Source organism: Lutra lutra, chromosome 4 (genome assembly GCF_902655055.1).
Source record: "Lutra lutra chromosome 4, mLutLut1.2, whole genome shotgun sequence".
NCBI lineage: Eukaryota > Metazoa > Chordata > Mammalia > Carnivora > Mustelidae > Lutra > Lutra lutra.
Genome location: NC_062281.1, coordinates 155,870,378 through 155,882,674, shown reverse-complemented (window position 1 = coordinate 155,882,674; position 12,297 = coordinate 155,870,378).

The following is a 12,297-nucleotide window of genomic DNA, read 5'->3' as shown; positions in this document are numbered from 1 at the left end:
CCCTACGCAGGGTTTCAAATCACAACCCTGAGATCATGACCCTGACATTAACACCTGAGCCAAAACCAAGAGTCAGACACTTAACTTGGACTGCACCACTCAGGTGCCCCAAGAAATGAGAGTCTCTTTAAATCCTAACAGTGAGGTCCTTTGCTTTGAATTGTTGATTAACATATCTCAGCCTGTCATTTTCTTTCATGAGTAATCAATGGCTCTTAGCAATAGTCACCCACTTCCACAATCCTTATAGTTGTTATTTCCCGTCTATCTTTCAAATGCTTGAGACATTGCAGCTATTACATTGAGCATCCCTTTCCTTCTACCTGTATCCTACCCCAAATCACTACAGGTGAAAGACTGCAATTACCTCCACAGTATGTCAATGTCAGGGAATCTCATATCCCACGTACCCCCCAGTCCTTGTGTGATCCCAACTCCAGAATACCATCATTAGGATCTGCTTTCTAGGAGCACTCCTGGCAACAGATGTCTAGGTTACATTCACTAGAAGCAGAGCCTGAGATAGGGATTCCAGTTCAAGTGATTTATTGAGGGATTTGCTCAAACGAGGAGACAGAAGCAACATAGGAGAGGGGAGAAAAATTAAGGAAAAGTGTAGATTTGAAGAGTAATCCCACAGGGAAACTCTAAAACAAGAACTGTACCCCAAGATTAATCTCCTCAGACATGGGACTATGTTAGACAGCCATTGACAATTCTCCCCACTTCCCTTGCCCCCAAGACAATTCACCCCACTTCCCTTGCCCCGAACTTGTCTGGTTGAGGACAAGTTTCCAAGAAGGGGGGAAAACTGAATTGTTAATAGCCAACATTGGCAGCAACCAGAGAATGGATGCACCAACTGGCAAAAAGGACTTGAATTTGGGGGCGCCTGGGTGGCTCAGTGGTTAAGCCGCTGCCTTCGACTCAGGTCATGATCTCAGGGTCCTGGGATCGAGTCCCGCATCGGGCTCTTTGCTCAGCAGGGAGCCTGCTTCCCTCTCTCTCTCTCTCTCTCTCTCTGCCTGCCTCTCTGTCTACTTGTGATCTCTCTCTGTCAAATAAATAAATAAAATATTAAAAAAAAAAAAGACTTGAATTTGGCACCAACACATCCTTCATAAAAAAACACAGATATTCTTAGACTTTGGAGATCTACATATATATATAAAGTCATGTTATCTTCAAGTAATAATATATGTTTACAATCCCTTATCCACAAATCCAAAATCCTAACCAGATTCAAAATGGATTTAGGGGTGGCTCAACTGGGTGGCTCAGTTGGTTAAGCATCTGCCTTCAGCTCAGGTCATGATCCCAAGGTCCCTGGGTTCTGCAACAATAAACAAAATCTTTGGGAAAAAAAAGATGGGTTGGAAAAAAGTATGTATATATATAACTTCTTTTAAAAAGATTTTATTGAGGTGCCTGGGTGGCTCAGTGGGTTAAAGCCTCTGCCTTCAGCTCAGGTCATGGTCCTGGGGTCCTGGAATCAAGCCCCGCATCGGGCTCTCTGCTCAGTGGGGAGCCTCTTTCCTCCTCTCTCTCTACCTGCCTCTCTGCCTACTTGAGATCTCTGTCTGTCAAATAAATAAATAAAATCTTTTAAAAAATAAAAAAAGATTTTATTTATTTATTTGACAGTGAGAGAGAGAGGACACACAAGCTGGGCGAGCTGCAGAGGGAGGAGGGAGAAGCAGGCTCTCTGCTGAGAAGCAAGCCTGATGTAGGGCTAGATGCCAAGACCTTGGGATCATGACCTGAGCTGAAGGCAGATACTTAACCGACTGAACCACCCAGGTGCCCCCCCAAAAAGTATATTTTTAATAAATGTGGTACAAGCTGCAGAAACATAAAAATTGATTATAGGGTACTGCCTCAGATTCACCTGGACTCTTACTTATATGACCTATGTCTTATGTTAAATTTTTTAAATCCAAAAAATTTCCTAATTCTGAAATAAATCTGGGTCTGAGAATTTTTGGATAGAAAATGATGGACCTATAGCTATCACTTGTCCATATATAAAGCATACATATGTTGAAAATAATCCTTAACAACCCTGAAACAGGGATTTGCTTTCCCTACTTTTTACATGAGGGCTTAGAGGCACAGAAAGGTTAACCAACTTGAGTAATTAACTTACTCAAAGTCTCAAGCTAATGAATGGAAAACTCAGATCTGTGAGACTTCAAAGGCTGTTTCTTCCCATTACACCATGCTGTGTCTGCTAGTGAGATGATTTGTTTATGTAATGATATTAGCTCTTAGTAATGTGATGTTTTGCAAAGAGCTCTGTGACTTCTAGGACCTTTATTACCTGAACATATTTGAAAATCCCTAATGATCTTTTCTACCTCCTGGAATTCCATATGATTCTGTAAGGGTTAAGCCCACTGCCACTGGTGGATTACTCCCATTGTTATTTAACATTTTTGGAGGGTCAGTGTTTTAGCTTTGCACAAAAATGACAGCTTTCTATTTTACTCATTAGCATTATTCCTCTTACAGAATAATTTTCACGGGATTTAGAGAGGACTGCTTAGGGGTGCCTGGGTGGCTCAATCGTTTAAGTGTCTGCCTTAGGCTCAGGTCATGATCCCAGGGTCCTAGGATTGAGCCCCGCCTCAAGCTCCCTGCTCATCAGGAAGCCTGCTTCTCCCTTTCCCACTCCCCCTGCCTGTGTTCCCTTTCTCACTGTCTCTCTCTCTGTCAAATAAGTAAAATCTTAAAAAAATAAAAATAAAAATAGAGAGGACTGCTTATCAGTACAATATGGCCAAGTAAAATGAAAAAGGGTCCAGGAATTAGACATAAATTCAAATCATTTTTTTGCTACTTCATTCATTCAATAACTTACAAAGGAACTATGTCATTGTGAGGCACAGGGGAAAAATTGGTCCTTAAGATGCCAGACTTCTATTTTACTCTCAGGTTTCTATTATGACTGAAAACCGTGTGTTGGATTTTAATATATGTCTTCCTAATTTTTATAAAATGTATACCAAGTAATAAAAGGAATCAAAGTTCTTTTCTGCAGATAACAAAAAATGTTAAAGTGTGACATATGTTTTACAAAATAGTTATATAAGAACATGCATATCTTATGTATTCTTTGTTGAATCATTGGCCACTAAGGTCAGATTATCTTGACTATGACTGAATCCAGAGAGCCAGAATCTAGGTCATTGATAAACTTCTGAATGTTCATTTTGTCTAATTAGACCTTTTAGTGGTATTGGGATATCTTCCTAACTCCCTCCTGTTAGAACAGATGGGACAGCAAATAGGACACAGCGCTGGTTCTGTAAGTGACTTCCTCAGTAAAGCTCTCTGCTATCTGCCAGAGGCTCTGGTTGCCTGCACCAGGGGCTACCCAGCCCTGACCTTCACGAAGGGCACAAGAGGATTCTTACCTTGCCCCTTGTGTTATTTTGCTTCTTATCTGCCTTTTCTTCCTTCCCTCAGGGCTTGAGGGCTGTTTGGGGGTAGTGGTAATAAAGCAGAACAATGAAACTCATTTGGCATTGCTTGTGAGAGTCATTTCCTTAACCTTATTGCCTGAGCCTAATAAAATAGAACTAAAACCTAAGGATGTGAACTTTTCCACAGCTTTGATTGTGCCCTATCCCCCAGAACATGACCAGTCATGACCTCGAGTTTACTAAACTACATAGCTACTTTTTATGATGACCTCGTTCAATGAATTCGAATTTAATTTTGATATATTTTAGCTTTCAAGTTTGCACATACAGATCTCCACGCACTTTAAAAGTCCTGTTTTGCCATAAGTGACTTTTAATCTCACAAAACAAACTGAGGGTTGATGGGGGGAGGATGGTTCACAGACCTGTACCCCTGGGGATAAAAATAGATTATATGTTTATAAAAAATAAAATTAAAAAAAAAAAGTCCTGTTTTGGAGGTAAAATCACAAGTGGCACTGAGTTGGAGGCTTGCAAGTCACACTGTCATGGCCACCACAGGAAGATAATTAGAAAACTATTTTGCAGTGCATACATACACGGGCAGGCATCAGCTTTACTTTTGTTTTTTTTTTTTAATCATCATCTAAGGTGAGATCAGATAGGTTTATACCTATCATCCTATTTAATTCCAACAACTACCCTGAGATAGGTACTACTATCCTTGTTTTATCAGTGAGGAAATATGGATCAGAGAGGTTGAGTAACTTGTCCAACATCACACAGCTTGCAGGAGTCCTAACTGGAATATAAACACAAATAGGTTTGTCTAACTCCAAAGCCAACGTGACAGGTCTTGTGTTTGGGCCTGAGTTAATGAATAAGATAAACAGTACAATCCTCGGGGAGTTTACAGTACTGACAACCCTCCCAGTAATCACGTTTCTTTAATGACTGCTTTTCTGTGCTCATCACTATGCTAGATGCCTCATAGGCATTATGTCACCTAGTCCTCAACAGCTTCTCTGCTGAATGCCTATTACTAGCCCTCTTTTACATATGAAGAAACTGGAATTTAGAAAAATTATAGTTATAAAGTACAGCTAATCACTACTGAGCTCTGTCTATAAAGGATAGGTCATACTTCTTGAGTTCTCACAACTGTATGCAGTAGGTGCTCTTATCATTTCCATTTTACAGATGAGGAAGCTGAAGCACAATTGGTTTAGCAGCTTCTCAGGGAAACAGAGCTAAGTAAGTGGGAGAGTCAAACCAACCGTGGTATCTGGTTTCAGAGCTTGCTTGCTTAACTCCTGTGCCACACTGTCTAATGCCAAGAGTGCTGGATTCGTATTCCCAGTCTTCTGACCCCAAAGTAGTCTCTGTCGAGGCCATATATGGCTCTTCTGCTCAATTGTTCCACATCTACTTCTTTAGCTTTGTGCTTTTTTTTTTTTTTAGAATCATCCACTTCTGGGATTGGGAGGGAGACAAACCATAAGTGACTCTTAATCTCACAAAACAAACTGATGGTTGATGGGGGGAGGGGGTTGGGAGAGGGGGGTGGGGTTATGGATATTGGGGAGGGTATGTGCTATGGTGAGTGCTGTGAAGTGTGTAAACCTGGCGATTCGCAGACCTGTACCCCTGGGGATAAAAATATATGTTTATAAAGCTGTAAAAAAAAAAAAAAGAAAAGAAAAAAGAAAGGATGAATACCCAAGTTTTGTAGCAACATGGACGGGACTGGAAGAGATTATGCTGAGTGAAATAAGTCAAGCAGAGAGAGTCAATTATCATATGGTTTCACTTATTTGTGGAGCATAACAAATAGCATGGAGGACAAGGGGAGATGGAGAGGAGAAGGGAGTTGAGGGAAATTGGAAGGGGAGGTGAACCATGAGAGACTATGGACTCTGAAAAACGATCTGAGAATTTTGAAGGGGTGGGGGGTGGGAGGTTGGGGGCACCAGGTGGTGGGTATTGTAGAGGGCACGGATTGCATGGAGCACTGGGTGTGGTGCAAAAATAATGAATACTGTTATGCTGAAAAAAAAAATTAAAAAAAAAAAAGAATCATCCACTTCCTCAACACTCACTCACTGAATACCTACTGTATATGCTATATACTAGGGAAACAGGATACCCAAGCAATGAAAGATTATGCAGCCATAGAAAAAAAAGAAAGATCTCAATATACTGATAGAGCATAAGCTCTGAGCTATATTGTTAAGTGATAAAGCAAGATGCAGAAGAGTATATATTGCATCCTTTTTCATGTGTAAGAAAGAAGGGAACTACGGAACAAATGGTCTAAACTTTTCACAGGTGTTGGTGAGATGAATGACAAAGAAAGGTTAAAGGGTGAATATTACAAGGTACTAAAGAAACTTGACAAAGGAAATGCAACATGTGATTCCCCAGTAAGATACTGGATCTGGGGAGGGAAAAAAGCTATAAAGGGTTAAGTCCTAAACTGTAAGGGGTCTGAGATGTTACATTACTTGAGCAATTTTGTGTGCGTGCACATGCACACACACGCGCGCACACACAGACGGGAACATGAAACCACCAGATCTGGATCAGAGAGAGACTGTTTCTACTGACACAGCAATCTTAGCAGCTGCTTTCTATGTCCTATTTTCCCATAGGGTGGCAGAAAAAGGGCCTGGTGTCACTGCTTGTACAGTGGTGTTTGTACTATGTAAGAGAAATTCCAAAATTATGAACCTCAGAGCTAATCTAGAATGGCCTTCATAGCTGCCCATCCTTCCTTCCAGAAATGGACAGAGCTATCTTGACTCTGGAATGTAAACACTTCCTATCTGGGGAAAGGTGGAAAAGATCTTGACTTCATCTTTGTGGAATGTTAACAAGTGGCTGAGAAGTAGGGAATGTAACACTTTTTATCTCTTCAGAAGTCTCTCTCTTTAGGGTCCCTATTCAAACCAGGTTTGACAGGGGTTTTTTTGGTTTTTGTTTGTTTGTTTGTTTGTTTGTTTTTCTCAGAAAGCTCAACCCATGCAGAAAAGTGAAAATATTTGTGGAGAGTTATTTTTTGGCCTAAGGGACATCAGTGGGACAATGAGTGAAAATTATGTAAGGACTATGTGTTAGACAAAAATATTTAACAAATGTTAAATTTCCTGAAATTGAGAATTATATTGTATTTGAAAATGTCCTTTTTCTTGGTAGATAAATCCTTATTTATGAGTAAAGGGTCATGAGACTGTAACTTGATCTCAAATGTTTCAGCAAATAATAAAACCACCCTAAAATTAAAAAATACAAGAAATAAGTGTTAGTGAGAATGTGGAGAAAGAACACAATCCTTACAACAATGCTTTAAGGAAGGTATCATTATCCTCTGTATAAAGGAAGACACTAGCTCGAAGATACAGAGGGGCTTGCTTAGTCACATAGTAAGTTAACGAGCCTGTTTTTCAAACCCAGGTATGTCTAATGCCAAAGTCATTACACTTGTTCTTCCCCACGATTTCCTCAGGGGCAGAAACTTCTTGTGATTTCTTTTTCTTTTTCTAGGACCTACACTGTGTCTGGTGAGTAGTAGGCACTCCATAAATATTTCTTTGCTGAAAAATTGCTAGTGTATACCATACTAGATCATATTTCCATGTTTTCCTTGAGTATTTTCCCAACTGACATGCCCCATCTTCTTCTTCGCCTATTTAAACTCTACCTATCTTTGAAATGCCTTGAAAGCCTCCTTTGTGGAGCCTCCCTGACTGTGGTAGCCTATGCTGATCTCTTTCCCTCAGTTTGAATAATGCCGGCACACACAGTTTAGCACTGGATTACATTCTGCTCTATATCAGGGTTGTCCTGGCTTATTCATGGTTAGCTTCTCAGGACAAGGACAGGGTCTTGTCTTTGGAATGCTTCAGAGCACGTAACATAGGCCTAATTGCATGGCTCATTGATTGGAAGACTTCTTTCATCTATAGCCAAAGAACACAGGGAGGTTACATTCAATTTTATACACTTCTAGGAGTAGCAGTCAAAATCCTACTCTCTGGGGCACCTGGTTGGCTCAGTCAGTTAAGTGTCTGCCTTTGGCTTGGGTCATGATCTCACGGTCCTGGGATAGAGCCCTGCATGGAGCTCCCTGCTCAGCGGAGATCCTGCTTACTACCACCACCACCACCAACAAAATCCTACTTTCTGATTAAGAGTCCTACCTCATTGAGGGGTGACTGGCTGGCTCAGGAGGTAGAGCATGTAACTCCTGATCTTGGGGATGTGAGTTCAAGCCCCACATTAGGTGTAGAGATTATTTGAAAATAAAATCTTAAATAAAAAATTAAGAGTCCTCCCTCAGTAAACAGCAAACAGTGATTGTTGCTGAGGCAAAATAAATTCACTATTAATATAGGATAATGGTTGAAAACAGAGATGAAAACTAACTACATCAAGATTCCACCAATATAACTCCAAGTTCTACATTCAGTCTCAGAATTATCTGGGCCTCAGTTTCTTGTTCGTAAAATAGGAATAGTAATAATAGAACTCACCTGGCAGATTTTTTTGTGAACATTAAATGCAATGATAATAACAATACTACACGTAAAGCATTTACTGCTTGACACATAGTAAGCACTTGATAAATGTTATTCATTAGCATTATTGCTGATTCTAATAGTAATCTAGTAAACTAGATTCCAATTTCAAATTTTCATCATTTAATATTGCACCTCAAGGTACCATTACACCACGTCAAGATTCCTACTGAAATTCAAGATGGTGCTATCTGAATCCCATATTTTATGCTTGTATTTCAAGCTAAGCCTTTAAACTTCAGTACTGTATTATTGGAACTTAAAGTTTTGATCTCAAAATCCAAGATTCTAACGATACAATTCCATGTTCTAATCTTGTAACTCCAGTTTCTACTTCAGAAACTGTAGATTCTTTCTCTGAAACTGAAATTCTATTGGACCTCTAGATTTTACTCTCATAACCTGACATTCTACTATTAGAACTCTAGGCTCCAAATTCAGAGCCTGAGATTTTGGTACTGAACTCCAGTATCTACTACTGAAACTTCAGGTTCTATTCTCTGAACCTGAGAATTCTATCAACAGAATTCAGCTACTACTTGGAAACCAAAATTCTGCTACTGAAAGCACAGGCTCTACTCTTTGAACTTGAATCCTGTAATTTTTTCCTTTTCTTTTCTATTCTTTTTTTAGAGATGAAGAGAGATGGGAGGTGTGGAGGAGCAGAAGGAGAGAGAGAGAACCTTGGGCAGGCTGCATGCCCAGTGTGAAACCCAACCCAGGGCTCGGTCTCAAAACCAGAACTGAAATCAAGAGTCAGGTGCTTGAGAGACTGAGCTACCCAGGCACCCTGTATAATTAGATTCCGAAATCACAACCAGAAATTTTACTTTAGGAATTTCAATAATGGCAACTCAAGATCTATATTTAGAATACCAAGTTCTAATCTGTGACTTTTGTATTTTATTTTTGATCTCCAAGTTCTATCAAAGTCTGAAATTCTAACACTAAATTACAGGTGTCAAACTTGGAATGGCAGGTTTTACTATTTTACTCCAGATTTAATATAACCCCAATTTGACTCTCCGTTTTCTAGTTTCTATCAGAGAATGATGAGAAAGGTTTCTTGAGAATTTCCCAGGCATTACTACTTGATTATACACTGTCTGAATGGTGCTCTTATATTCCTAAGATAACAAATTCCTTGATGAATGGAGTCCTCTGGCAATGGCTACAATAATAGGAAAACAGTTTGGCCCATGACAAAATCATTACATTAATGAAACTTCTTACAGTTCGCCCTTCCTTTCCCCCACCTACCGTCTCAATTTTGAGGCTCTTCCTCAGGTCTCTAGTTCCCTTTTGCACTCTCTATACATCCATCCAACTCCTCGGGTCAAGTAAGTGGTTCTCAAGAATATATTTGAAACTTTTTACACTGAAGAGCAGATGAATTAAAATATTTCATACATTCCCCTTCCCCTCTCCTCCATTTATTTATTTTTTTAAAATTTATTTATTTATTTTAGAGAGAGAAAGCACACACACGAGTAGAGGGAGGAGCAGAGAGAGAGAGACAAGCAGACACAGTGCTGAGCACCGAGCCGGGGATCATGACCTGAGTTGAAACCAAGAGTTGAAGGCTTAACCAACTGAACCACCTAGGTACCTCTCTCCTCCATTTAAATAGTTAAAATTTAAAGCCTCAGCCAAAGAGTTGAAGCTCCTAATGTGACATTTCAAGAAGTAAGAGTGGTAATTTGGAAAGAAAATCACAGGGCCTCTAAAGGACACTTGAAATCACCCTAACTGGTTAATTGGTATTATGTTCCAAAAACATTCTGGGATGTGGAAAAGTTCCCTCATTTCCCTTATCATTTGTAAAATGGGGATAAACATTTAGGTAGATAATATATATAGAAGAGCTTTGTGAATATTATGCAATTACGGTTGGTTGGTTATTGTTACTACCCCTCTCCCTCACTCTCTTCTAATGAGCCCTCCACTAGCATCTTTGACCATGACTGCTGTGCCATGTGCTGGACGTGGCTTAAACTACACTGCTACTTTTCTCCTCAGCAATACCCAACAATCACTTCAGATTTTCTCTGGCACACTTGAAGCCCCATTAGAAAGAAAACCTCCTTGACTGGTTTCACTGAATTTATAATAAATGATTTGAGATTAGTGAATTCAACAATTACCTACTGAACATAGGTAATTGAACTGGTGGAAAGGGCCAAGGAGATAAAGATGGAGAAGTCCTAATTCGCAGAGTTAAGGGGATGAAGGATATGTCAGTATGTTAGGGAAACACTTCACAGATCAGGTGATCTCCTACTTTGTGAAAGGAGTATAATTTTGAGAGGGGAATAAGAGCACTCCAGGCAAAGAGAACAATATGAAAAAAGGCAGAGAACTGTAAAAGTGCCTTTGAGAGGGGCACCTAGCTGGTTCAGTTGGAAGAGCATGTAATTCTTTTTTTTTTTTTTTAAGATTTTATTTATTTATTTGGCAGACAGAGATCACAAGTAGGCAGAGAGGCAGGCAGAGAGAGAGAGGAGGAAGCAGGCTCCCCACGGAGCAGAGAGCCCGATGCGGGACTCAATCCCAGGATGCCAAGATCATGACCTGAGCTGAAGGCAGAGGCTTAACCCACTGAGCCACTCAGGCACCCCGGAGCATGTAATTCTTGAACTTGAGGGTTCACCCTACACGTTGGGTGTAGAGATTACTTAATAACTTAAATAGGTAAACTGTATTTAAAGAATTTTTAAAAAGAATTTATTTATTCATTTGAGAGGGAGAGAGAGAGCATGAGCAGAGGGGAGAAGCAGAATCCCTACTGAGCAGGGAGCCCAGCACAGGGCTTATCTCGGGACCCTGGGATCATGACCTGAACCAAAGGCAAACACTTAACTGACAGCCACCCAGGCACGCCTAAACTTAAATTAAAAAATAATAAATAGGGGGCACCTGGGTGGCTCAGTGGGTTAAGCCTCTGCCTTCGGCTCAGGTCATGATCCTGGGGTCCTGGGATGGAGCCCAGCATCGGGCTCTCTGCTCAGTGGGGAGCCTGCTTCCCTTCCTCTCTCTCTGCCTTCCTCTCTCTCTGACTGCTTCTCGGCCTACTTGTGATCTCTCTCTGTCAAATAAATAAATAAAATTAAAAATAATAATAATAATAATAATAAATAGGGGTGCCTGGGTGGCTCAGTGGGTTAAGCCTCTGCCTTCAACTCAGGTCATGGTCTCAGGTCCTGGGATTGAGCCCTGCATCAGGCTCTCTGCTTAGCAGAAAGCCTGCTTCCCCCTCTCTCTCTCTGCCTGCCTCTCTGCCTACTTGTGATCTCTGTCAAATAAATAGATAAAATATTTTTTAAAAAATAAGCAAGCAAGCAAACAAACAAACAAATAAAAGTGCCTTTGAGGGATGTCTGGATGGCTCAGTCAGTTGAACGTCTGACTCTTGATCTCAGCTCAGGTCTTGATCCCAGGGTGATGAGTTCAAGCCCCACAAAGCGCCTTTGAGAATAGTACATTTCTTTCTTAACTGAGCATCAGATCCATGGAAGGAGGAAGTGAAAACAGTGACTACTAATAGCCAATATCCACAGCCTCCCTATGTACAAAGTCCTTTTAGAAAGGAAGACTTAAGGGGCGCCTGGGTGGCTCAGTGGGTTCAGTCTTTAAGCATCTGCCTTCGGCTTAGGTCACGATCCCAGCTCAGGTCATGATCCCAGGATTCTGGGATCAAGCCCCGCATCGAGTCCCACATCAAACCCCACATCGGGCTCCCCGCTCAGTGGGAAGCCTGCTTCTCTCTCTCCCACTCCCCCTGTGTGTGTTCCCTCTCTTGCTGTGTCTCTATCAAATAAATAAATAAATAAAATCTTTTAAAAAAATCATAATAATACAATGGTTGACACCAGGGACTGTTAGAGCAGCCAGACCCAGGTTTAGGTCTGTGTTATATTGGATAATTGATACGTTTAATAATTATTTAACCTCTCCAAGTTTCAGTTTTCTCTTCTGAAAATAAAAGTGCCCACCTCACTAGATTTTTTTTTAAAGATTTTATTTATTTATTTGACAGAGAGATAGAGAGCACAAGTAGGCAGAGCAGCAGGCAGAGGGAGAGAGAGAAGCAGACATCCAGACAAGCAGGGAGCCCGGTGCCCCTCACCGCACTAGGTTCTTGTCAGGAGTAAGTAAATCTGTCAAATTCTTATACACTAGCCGGCACTTAATATCTACAATAATTAGTAGCTAACATAAGCTACTATTATTTAATCTATAAGGCAGAAAGTACTATTCCAGCACTATAGAGAAGGAAAAAGGTTAAGTGGCTAAGG